This window comes from Callorhinus ursinus, unplaced genomic scaffold, assembly GCF_003265705.2.
Source record: "Callorhinus ursinus isolate GAN/ISIS: 27379988/994484 unplaced genomic scaffold, GSC_fseal_2.0 scaffold12, whole genome shotgun sequence".
Taxonomy (NCBI): domain Eukaryota; kingdom Metazoa; phylum Chordata; class Mammalia; order Carnivora; family Otariidae; genus Callorhinus; species Callorhinus ursinus.
The window spans coordinates 45,254,170-45,266,534 of NW_027397074.1; positions in this window are offsets into that span (position 1 = coordinate 45,254,170).

Sequence of the window (12,365 nt, forward strand, 5' to 3'; positions counted from 1 at the left end):
GTGTCCTGTACGTCGTTGACTCACAAGTCCAAGCCGACTCCCTGGTTTTAAAGGTGCTGTCCTGCGCCATGTTGCTAAGCGAGACCCTATGCTGGGTATGTGGACACTGAAGCCCAAAGAGGTTAAGAAACTCGCCCAAGGTCACACAGCAAATAGCAAAGCCAAGATTCCATACCTGGGTTAATAAATCCACAGACAGGTGACAGGTGTGTTGATGCTGGCATCAAGGTCATTGGTCAGAGCATGACCATCCGTCTGTTACCAGTTCACAGACTCTACCTCTTACAAATTGACAAGAAAAGACCCAACTCAAAGGATGTGAAGAGATAGTTCACAAGAAAACAAACGCAATACCGCTCAGGCACATGAAAAGATATTCAGGCTCGCTTAGCTGCAAATAAAATATACAACGCAGCATTTTCCATCTATAAGATTAGCAAAAGTAAAAAAGCTTTTATAACCTCCACGGGAGACAATTTTGCAATATGTCCTCAAATAACAAATACATATATAGTCTTTGATCCAAGGATTCCACTTCTGTAATTTTTCCTACGGACATACTGATCAAGGTGTGAAGTGATAGGAGTACAAGGTCATCCATTGCTACATTATTTGTGCTAGCGAAGACTGGAAGCAAATGTCCATCAATAAAGGACTGTTAAATATATTACAGCACATCAATACAATGGAATGCTATCCAGCTATAAAAATTTAAAAATGGGGAAGATCTAGCTCTATGTACTGATATGAAAGATTTCCAACCCATATTGAGGGAGATGAGGGGACAGAACCATGTGCACAATACTGTGTGTGTTATCATTTGTGGGGGAAAAATATGACCGTACTCATATTTGCAAATGCATGGGATATCTTCAGAAGAGTACAGAAGAAACTGTAATAATAGATGCCACCGGAAAGGAGAATTGGGAGACAGAATTCAGGGGAGGCAAGGAGGCTTTTTTTTTCATGTCTTTGGATGTTATCCCTGTGCTTGTGATTTGCCACGAGTGAATGGATAGTGGGAGAAGGCTGCGGGAATCAGTGGAATTCTGCAGGATGGAGCAGTGGTCATACACTCTTGGAGCACAAAAGGACCTTATTGTGCAAACAGTCCAACCATGGAAACTGCTCTTTTACTTTTAACCTATTTCTCTCTTTATGTTAGCATAGGTTTTTTTTTTTTTTTTTAAAGACTGAATATAATTGGATCCTGCTTTTCATTCAGACACTCTTTGCCTTTTAATTAGAGTGTTTAGATCAGCATCTCTTAACATTTGGCAATGTCTGGAGATATTTTTGTTGTCAAAATGGCAGAGGTGGGGGAGGTCTCTACTGGTATCCAGTGCACAGAGGCCAGGGATGCTATTAACGCCCTAGGATACAAAGCACAACCTCCCACACCAGGAATTATCTGGCCCTAAATGTCAATAGTACTGAGGTTGAGAAACTCTGGCTCAAACCATTGATATTTAATGGAATTATCAAGATGGTGGGTTATAAATGTAACATTTTCCTACTTCCATTTGTTCCATCTGTTCTTTGTATCTCTTTTTTTCCCCCTTTTTACTTGCCTTCTTTTGAAGAACTGAGGGGTTTTTAAGTATTCCATTTTATATCCATCATTGGTTTATTAATCATACTGTGTGTTTTACTTTTGATAACTCTAGGATTTACAATATGCATCTTAAACCTATCACTGTCTACCTTCAAATAATATAATTTCAGGTACAATGCAAAACACTGTCAACAGCATCCTTCAAACCTCCACCCCTCCTCACCTTCAATGTCATTGCTGTCATTTATTGTAGGTGCAATTTGATGGTAGTGAACTCTCACCAGTTTTGTTTGTAAAAGTCATTACATCCCTTTCATTTTTGAAACATTTTCATTGGGTTTATGATTTTTGGCTGAGAGTTTTTTTTCTCTCAGCACTTTAAAGGTACCATTCTGTTATCATAAAACATTGTCAAAAGACTTGCAAAGTTTCTGAAGAAAAGTCTGTGTTTGATTATCTTTCTTCCTTTGTATATAATCTATCCTTTCCTCCTATGACTGCTTTTAAGAGTTTTCTCTTTAACACGGGCTCTGGGGAAAAAAAAAAAACAGGCTTTGAGCGATAGGATTATGATGAACCTTAGTCTGTTTTGTTTTTTTTTTTATTGTGTTTACCCCACTAGGGTTCATTAAGCTTCTTGATCTGTAGGTTTAGTTTTCATCAAATTAGGAAAATTTTGGGCCATTATTTCTACACATATTTTACATACTGTACACTGCCCCTCACAAATTCAGGGACATATATATATATATATATATATATATATATATATATATATATATTAGACCACTTGATATTGCCCTACAGGTCACTAAGTTTCTGTTCTATGCCCCCGACCTCCATCAGTCTTTTTTCTCTCTGTGCTTTATTTTGAATATTTTATTTTAAATAATTAGTATTTCTTCGAGTTCACTTATCTTTTCTTCTGTAGGCTCTAATCTACTATTAATACCATCAGTGATTTTTTTTTAAGATTGTATTTATTTGAGAGACAGAGAGAGAGCACAAGTAGGCAGAGCGGCAGACAGAAGGAGAGGGAGAAGCAGACTCCCCACTGAGCAGGGAGCCCAATGTGCGGCTCGATCCCAAGACCCTGGGATCCTGACCTTTGCCAAAGGCAGATGCTTAACTGACTGAGCCACCCAGGCGCCCCAACCATCAGTAAAATTTTTATATTGGATATTTTATTTTTCATCGCTTGAAGTTCTATTTGGTTCTTTTTATTTATATCATTCATTTCTCTCATATATATTTTCCTTTAAGTCTCTGATCATACTTATATTTTAATAGCTGTTTTAAATTACCTTATACTAATTCCATCACCTGTCAGTTTTTAATCTATTTGTATGTATTGATTTATCTCCTGCCTCTTTGTGTCTCTTGCAATTATTCATTGGATGCCAGACTTTGTGAATTTTATGTTGTTGAGTAATGGGTTGTTTTTTTTTTTTTTTTGGTATTCCTTTAAAGGTTGTTGGACTTTGTTCTGGCAGTCAGTTATTTAAGGATCAGGTTGGCCCATTTAAGGCTTGTTTATAAACTTTAGGACAGGTCTAGGGTAGCTTTAACTCTACGGCTTCTTTAGCCCTTCTACTAAGGTATGACTCTGATAGGGGCTCTAATAACTGTTCCATGCAATCCATAAGTTGATCCTGGCTGGTAGAAATGTGAACAAGTACCAGTTTGCTTGAGCTCTGGAAAGTTTTGGGTGCCCAGCTCCCAACAGTTATTCTTTCCTCAACCTTGAGGAGATTCATCATCTGCATGCATAGACTGGTATTCAATCGCTGACTAAAATGCAAATGTCTGAATTTCTTTTCCATTTAGTTTTCTGCAGAATTCTGCCCCACAAACTCTAACTGCTTGGACCTTCCTGAACTCTGATCTGTTTCCTCAACCCCACAAGACAACTGGGCTCTGTTTTGTTCCCCTTCTCTTTGCTGTTTATGGTTCAGGAATTGCCTCCAAGCCAAAAGCTGAGGTAATTGTAGGTCTCATCTCATTGGTCTCCTTTCTCTTTAGAAACAGTCCTGTTCTGCCTGCTGTCCAATGTCTGACCCAAGTTGTCTTGTGTATTTTGCCCAGTTTTCCAGTTGCTTACAATAGGACGGCAAGTCTCATAGCAATTTTCCTTCATGGGCAGACGTGGAAGGCTAGCAACACTGATCTTAGTGCCTGTAAGGAACCAAATGTACTGATATAGAACCAGCTAGGCCCATTATTTTATGAACTACAAATGCATAGTTTACTTACAGAAGTTCTTCAACATGCCTAATTTAACAAGAGACATTTATGGAACACCTGTACCAGAAATTGCATTTTTGCTACAAAGATGTAAAAGGCATACCATAGCCTCTTCTCTCAGAAGTCAGAGGCAAGCAAGGAAATTAATTAAGTGTAAAGGTAATATATGCAGGGTGCCTGGGTGGCTCAGTTGGTTAAGCGACTGCCTTTGGCTGAGGTCATGATCCTGGAGTCCCGGGATCGAGTCCTGCATCGGGCTCCCTGCTCAGCAGAGAGTCTGCTTCTCTCTCTCTGACCCTCTTCCCTCTCATGCTCTCTATCTCTCATTCTCTCTCTCTCAAATAAATAAATAAAATCTTAAAAAAAAAAGGTAATATATGCATATATCCCATGTTCCTGTCAGGGTAACCTAAGAGCTATGCACAGATAAATATGTTGATCTAGCATACTGGGAAATGTGAACAAGTGTGAAAGACGGTCATAAATGAGGGTTATCCAAAGAGACCATTTAAGAAAATTATTGATGACAATGTTGCCTTTTCTTCTAACTGGAGTTATTGTCTAAAGAATCCTACCCTGGGCAATGATTTTGAGGAGCCGAAATACATGTGTAATTGAGAAATCTTTAACACATTACTCATGGAGGTATTTTCCACTTAGTGCTTCTTTTAGTGTATAATTGTAGCAGGAAGAAAAAGATCTGTCACTGGGCAGATCTCATGGGGATGAACAACAGACAGTATTATGTGAATGAGACACTCACAAACGGGTAAGAAAGCCTGTGTAATTGCTTTGTATGTAATCTTATGAGACCCAGAGAAAGAAGCTGAGAGAAAAGCCATGGAAAAATGAGAAAGAAAAGCACTAGTTAAGATTAGTCAGCCACCTGCTTTAATCCTATGACAACCATCTCTAAGAGGTTAGTTTTCTGAATTTGGTTGCCATAGAAACAAACCTTTAGAATGCCGTTAAATCAATTTACAGAATTACTGCCCATATTGAGTACAGGCAACACCAAGAGATTTTAAGTATTAAAATCCATTTTTAAATTATTTTTAGAATTTAAATAATCCATTAAGCCTTTTGAATATGTAATTTAGATAGCCATAAATTGTATTTTGGCGAAAGGTACAAAATCCTATTTATTATAATCAGGTGATGGGTTTTTAAGTTCAATTATTCAAATGTGTCATTTCAATGAATGGCTCCTATTTAATTTGAAATAACAGTTCATAAATGTTCTGGGCCTGGTTTTAAGAAGAAATGATTATGTATGTTTCACACTCATTGCTGTACCTCTAGCAGTCATTCATGGGTTTAGCCAACTGTACAGATAATTTAAAGGAGAATTGCTGAGACCTTGTCTTGTGATCATCAAAGAACAGACTAGAGGATTCTATGATCAGACTGGGAGTTTCAACCTAATCTTGTCTTGCTGATGTTTTCCCGGTTTATGTGTGTGGAAAAGGTCCGAGCTTGTTTTTCATATTCTAGTGACACCTGAGGCCACCTTTTAATAGGTGAAAGCTGATCCAGAATTATAGAAGTTGAGCCTCCTATATCTGCAATTTTAACACCACTGATCACTTGAGATAATATAGGACTTTAAACAGAATTTTTGTTATTTTCCAACCTTCCAAGAACTAAACAAAGTCTGGCTAAATTGCTGTAGAAATTTGGGGTTCAATTAAAGGAAGACTTCCTTCATGCTTCCAGTGATTAAACAATGATTTGAGACTGAGAGAATGTATAAAATTTCTGATTCCAGAGGAAGACTATTTTGTTTTGGACATGCTTCTATTTTCCATGAAAGAGCAGAAAATTGGTATCATTTTGTTTCCTGTTGGATTAATTACCTGGCTTTCAGAGAACTGCGAATAATCTAGGTATGTGGAGATGTTTTAGTTTTTAAATTCCTAATTATTCTTCACTCTCTTTTCCATTGACTTTCTACTATTCAGTCATAAACCAAGCTCTAGGTTTTTACTATTATTACATCCCTTATACCATTGGTTCCAGCTCTTACATGCACAAAAGATTTGACTTTTTGTGTACACAGAGTGATTTATTCCATGGAGTTGGAATCTGTGTCTGCTTCATTTTGATTTTCAAAAAACACCTATTTTTGAAACAAAAATTAAAAGCAGAAATGTTTTACTGTATGAATTTCTCAGATAATCAATTTTTCTTTACTATGAATATAAAGAAAGAATTGAGCTTTAAGAATTATTAGGAAATTTCTAGAATAGGCAAATAGATAAAGTAATTTGGTAGTTGTTTAGGGAGTTGGGGGAAAGGGGGGGATTGACCACTAATGGGTATGGGGATTTCTTTTTGATAAGAAAAATGTTCTTTTTTTTTTAAAGATTTTATTTATTTATTTGACAGAGAGAGACACAGCAAGAGAGGGAACACAGCAGGGGGAGTGGGAGAGGGAGAAGCAGGCTTCCCGCGGAGCAGGGAGCCGGATGCCGGGCTCGATCCCAGGACTCTGGGATCATGACCTGAGCTGAAGGCAGACGCTTAATGACTGAGCCACCCAGGTGCCCCAATAAGAAAAATCTTCTAAAATTAATTGTAATGGGGGCGCCTGGGTGGCTCAGTCGGTAAGTGTCCAACTCTTGATCTCAACTCAGGTTTTTATCTCAGGGTTGTTGAGTTCAAGCCCTGAGTTGGGCTCCATGCTGGGCATGCAGCCCACTTAAAAAAAAATATGTAAAATTAATTGTGATAGTTGTACAACTCTGTGAGTATACTAAAATTTATTGAACTGTACAATTATTGTATTACATACTAATTTAATTTTTTTAAAAGTACCCTACCTCAAAAAAAAAAAAAAAAGACAACCACTGGACATTGCCCAGCTTAGAAGAAATAGGTCAATGATAAAGAGTGAATACCTTTGAAGAATTATTGCCATAGTAATAAAATGTTAGGAAAAAGGAATCCGGGGAGCAGAGTTGATTTACTGTTCAGTCGTAATGTCAGTAAGAATCAACTTTAGTAGGCTGCTTAATTTTCTTAAAAATTATGATACAAAACAGAAAACCTTGAATACTAATGCATGTGGCAAGAAAAAAAAAGGCACGTGACATTTTGTAAAAGATTATATACCTTATAAAATTTAGCCAAAACAATGCATGGAAAAACAGGAGAGAACAACTATGTTGCGGGGAAATTTGACAATTCAAGTGGGGATTTCATAGAAAGATCCTTTTTAGTTCTTCCCTATTTTCCTGCAAGTAAAATGTTTCTTATTTTAAAGAAAATTTCCTTTATTTATAGTAGTCCTCTTCTTAGTTAGTCTACGCAAGTATATTACCCATTTAATTTAATTTAGCTCCTAACTTAAGAGCTACTTAAAAAAATTCTAGAATGTCTCAAGCTAAATGTGTTCTGCACAAAACAGCTGCTCAACAATTCAAGGAGATATGATCATAATAGGAAAAAAACCACCAGTATGTGGTTGAATGTTATATCTTAGTCTCCTGCCCAGAGGTAAAATTATAATGTTATATTTTTTTAAAAAGATTTTACTTACTTATTTGAGAGAGAGAGAGAGAGAGAGCACATGAGAGGGGGGAGGGTCAGAGGGAGAAGCAGACTCCCTGCTGAGCAGTGAGCCTGATGCGGGACTCGATCCCAGGACTCCAGGATCATGACCTGAGCCGAAGGCAGTTGCTTAACCAAGTGAGCCACCCAGGCGCCCTATAATCAGTTATGTTAACATAAGATACACTCTGGCAGAGTTAAGTCCAACAAATGAATGAGAAAGTGCTCTAAGAAATTGGAATTAAGGTCTAAAGGGTCTCCCTACCCTTACTTCATTCTTTATAGTAATGAGAACTGTCCCTCAATGCCTCAATTCACATCGTGTGTGACATTGTCTCTACTGCAACTGTTTACTAGGAAGGAAATTACTTTTATCCTATGGCAGTGTGGAAATTTAAATTAAAGAAATGACCTGTAAATTCCCTGAAATCCCCAAGTGGGATATAATTTAGCTGTTACTACAGACCAAGGGGACAGCATTCACTTTACTCTAGATTTTTAGAGTAAAACCTCAGCAAACATCTCATGCAATTTGTGTTTAGATCATAAAATAAATTTAATGTTAGTCTAGCTCCTAGGCACTTAGATTGGCTTTGTAAATTATCGGCTGACTCACACTCACTAAAGTCATCCATTTTATGCCAGACGCTCTATTAGCAGTACAGGACCACAGTGCACTGGTAAACAAAATAATCCATGGAGAGTGTGCTAGGTGTTGCAGATCTCCTGAATCTTCCAAATGATTGTATCTGTTTCTTTTCCTTAACAATAACCTACGTATATCAAAATGAGTCACTTAATCTCTTTGGTAAACCAAAGTTGAAGGGATTAAAAAAATTATTGTTGGTTTTACATGGAGAACTACTAAGAAATTTTCTCTAAATTGTAAGTGAAACATAGAAATGTAGGCAAAGTACAGAAAGGTTCCAAACTGACCAAATGGAAGTTTAACTGCATGGTAAAGATAAGTCTTCAGAGAGGGGAAATCATGTACTACAGAGAGCATGTCAATGACAATCTTCGATACAAAACTATATACATACATACACACATATGTATGTATACATATATAATCCATTCATTATATATGTATATATTATACACAGCACATAGTTTATACACTATACACACATACATACATATACGCATATTTACGTTTTTAGGAGAATAGTTTTATTTTTTCCTAAATCTTTTTTTAAAAAAAAGATTTTATTTATTTATTTGACAGAGAGAGAGACAGTGAGAAAGGGAACACAAGCAGGGGGAGTGGGAGAGGGAGAAGCAGGCTTCCCACTGAGCAGGGAGCCCAATGTGGCGCTCGATCCCAGGACCCTGGGATCATGACCTGAGCCGAAGGTAGATGCTTAATGACTGAGACACCCAGTTGCCCTTATTTTTTCCTAAATCTCTTGACCATAGATTCTTCCCAAGGGATAGGCTATAGATAATTCTGAAAAAATAATATAGAACAATAATTTTGGGAAAGTCTGGGACTCTCTTCTCTCTTCTAGTAGGAAAGATGTTCACAAAAACATATTTACTGATGATCTAACTTTTTGCTGTAAGAATTCAGAGTCATAAAAAAATTTCTAACTCTGGGGAAAATACTATCTCTACACAACTTATCCTTTTGACTGTATATTCAGTTTTAGGCACAATTAGTTGCCCCAATGACCAACACTTTACAGAAGACAGAAAAAGACTATTAAGGGAAAAATATAGGAGACTGTATATTCAAGGGCAGGGAAATAGTCAATTGTCTCTCAAATTAAGATTCTTAGACCACCTGCATCTGTATCATCTGGCAAGGGGGTTAAAATTCAGATTCTTGGGCCCAATCCAAGAATTAATCAGAATCTCTGGGGAAAGGGTTCAGGAATCTGCATTTTAAACACATATTCCATGCAATTCTGGTGTACACTAAATTTGAGTGACTGTACATTTCTGCAACATTTAGGAACCAAAGCATACCTCTCCTTGTATTTGAGGGTGGAACTATGAAACCAAGATTTGTAAGGGTCTTTCTCTGCTGTCAGCCTGGAGCTGGAGGTAGAAGAGGCAGGGCTGAAAGCAAAGGCAAAACAGTATTTTTTTTTTCAAAATTTTTTTATTTTAGAGCAAGAGAGTGAGAGCACAGGGTGGGGGTGGGGAGGCAGAGGGAGAGAGAGAATCTCAAGCAGACTCCCCACTGAGCATAGAGCCCCAAGACCCAGGGCTTGATCCCACGACCCAGAGACCTTGACCTGAGCTGAAATCAAGTCTGACTTAAGCCACCCTGAGTCCCAAAGCAAAATAATTTTTTTTTAAGATTTTATTTGTCAGGGAGAAAGAGAGCACAAGCAGGGGGAGCAAGGCAGAGCAGGCAGAGGGAGAAGTAGGCTCCCTGCTGAGCAAGGAGCCCAATGTGGGACTTAATCCCAGGACCCTGGGAGCATGACCTGAGCCAAAGGCAGCCGCTTAACCAACTGAGTCACCCAGGCATCCCCCAAAAAATATTTTAAAGAGATAAAAGAATTTACCTTCCAATAAAGACTCCAAAACCAGATGTAAGAATGTATGGATTTCATTGTACTGAAGGGAATATGCAAATCTTACTAAAAAGAATGCTACAGATATTAAGAGACATAAGTACTATAATTTTCATGTTTTCAAATGGGCATATGAATGTATAATCATGTCTTACATTTTAGATCTCAATTCAAACAAAAGTGGGTAAGAAACAAAAACTAAACAAAACACCCTTATGACAAAGTGCTCTGCATCTCTTGACAATAAATTCCTTGTTATTTTTCCCAGGGTGACTATTACAATGATAATTCATTTTTTTAATAAAAAGGTGAGAGACGTAGTTTTTCCCATAATACTCCACCAAGTTCCTTTTTCTCCTCTTGCAATTTCCAAACAACACTGAGAAATCATCCATACACTCAATTCAGTGGGGACAGATAGATAGCATGCTGATATCTAATAGCATTGTAGATATCCAGAATATCCTATAAATCATGAATGAGTATAAATTCATTTCCACAAGATTCAAATAGCTAATTCCCCATCTGAATCAGAAATCATTGTTTCTTGTTATTTTTATGGCAACCCAGCATTTCCTTTAATTACATAAGGTATTTTATAGTGCTCATTTACTCACCGGGCATTAATCATGATAATGTCCTCCTCTTACAAAATAAAATCCCAAACCAAAACAATAGTGATAACTACCACCAAAACCAAACCAAACAAAACCCAACACATACTCTTTCTCCAGTACCAAACATTCACTATTAACTACTGCCCATAATGCTCAATATTTAATGCTTATTTCAAAACAATTTTAAAAGAACCACAGCTTTCCTTCCAAATATATCTAAACGGGATAGATAATCAGAAGCACATTCAAAGTGTCAGTAGACCCCTCTCCTATGACAACTTGTCCATCTTGCCCATCTAGTTTCAACATAAAACCTAGAATAATAGGAACATCAATAAAGCTGCTAAGGAAACAGGCACTTGAAGAATTTTTCACAAAACCAATTATTCCCCAAATAAAGTTTATTTTGAAAATACAACATAGTCATATAAATTTAAATAGGACACATCTAGCAATATTAATGAGTCAAATTATATTACAAGTGAGGTCGCCATTCATGTCTGATTATTCCCATGAATGGAAAGATGTAAAGTTGCAGCTAAACCAAAGGCAGATACTTAAAAACAATCATAACTTATTTATTTACTTTCATTTCATACTTGTGTCTAAATATTTAGATGGGCATTGATATAAGTTCACATGAGATAAAGAAATATGCTCCCCGAATAATCAAAATTCTTTTGACTTTTCCTGCTCAGAGAGAGCATCGCAGTAATGTCTATACAAGGTAACACCACATGACAAGCTCATTCCTTCCCAATGAACACAGCATAAGGCTTTCAGCATTGTGGTTCCTAACTCCTCCAGGTTGAGGAAAATAGCAGTGACAATTTAAGAGTTTTCTACATATAGCTGACTTCATCAGAAAAAGGTGTTACATATGTTCTTCCCAAGACCTTTATGTTTTAGTGAGGAAAATGCAATATACAACTAGTGAAAATAGCCTGTATATGATATAATAATTATTTGTAATTCTCGAAACACACACACACACACACACACACACACACACACACACACACACACCTAGAGGTAAACAAGAATGAAAGAACTAAGACACACACCTGGACCCTCTCACAGTACAGGGTTTTTGAGGCAATTCAGTGCTAACCCCAACAATGAAACCAGAGCCATTTCTAGATCGGGGGAGCATTCAAAAGCACCCAAAATAGCCAGTAAACCATCTTCAAAGGATAAGGACCCAAAGACAAAAAACAGCATTGACTGGTAGAACACAACTGAAGAGAGAATTAAGCCCAATAAAGTCAAAGGAGGGCAATATAAGATACTGAACTTGGGGACTGTAATCTTGTTGCACGCATTAGCTGTTGACCTCGGGCAAAACAATCTCTTTGAAGAATAATTTCCTCATCTATAAAATAGGTACACTAAGATCCACCAGCTTTGTTCATAGGCTTCAGAACAATGAAAATCAAAGACAACGATGCACTTGAGATCACTCTGTAAACGATAAAGAACTATTCTTAATAAAGGGAGATTTGGGGGCTTTTTCAAAAGTAATAAGGATAAAAGCCAATTACAGGTAAAATTATAAAATCATCCACTTTTTTAACCCAGAACAGATTTCTATGTAATAGTAGCTGCTGTGGGTCTATGTCATATTTTGATAAGCAGAAATGGGAAATTTTGATTGGCTTAATAAATTTCGCTCATGATATAATGTTATTGTAGTATAATGCACTAGTTATAGATTTTGTTCATTAATAAACCAGGAAGGGTCATTGGCTAGACTTAAAAAGTAAGCACTGACTCAAAAACTAATGATGTAGTGTATGGTGATTAACATAACATAATAAAAAAAAAGAAAGAAATATTATGGAGATTAAAAAAAAAAGTAAGCATTGACTA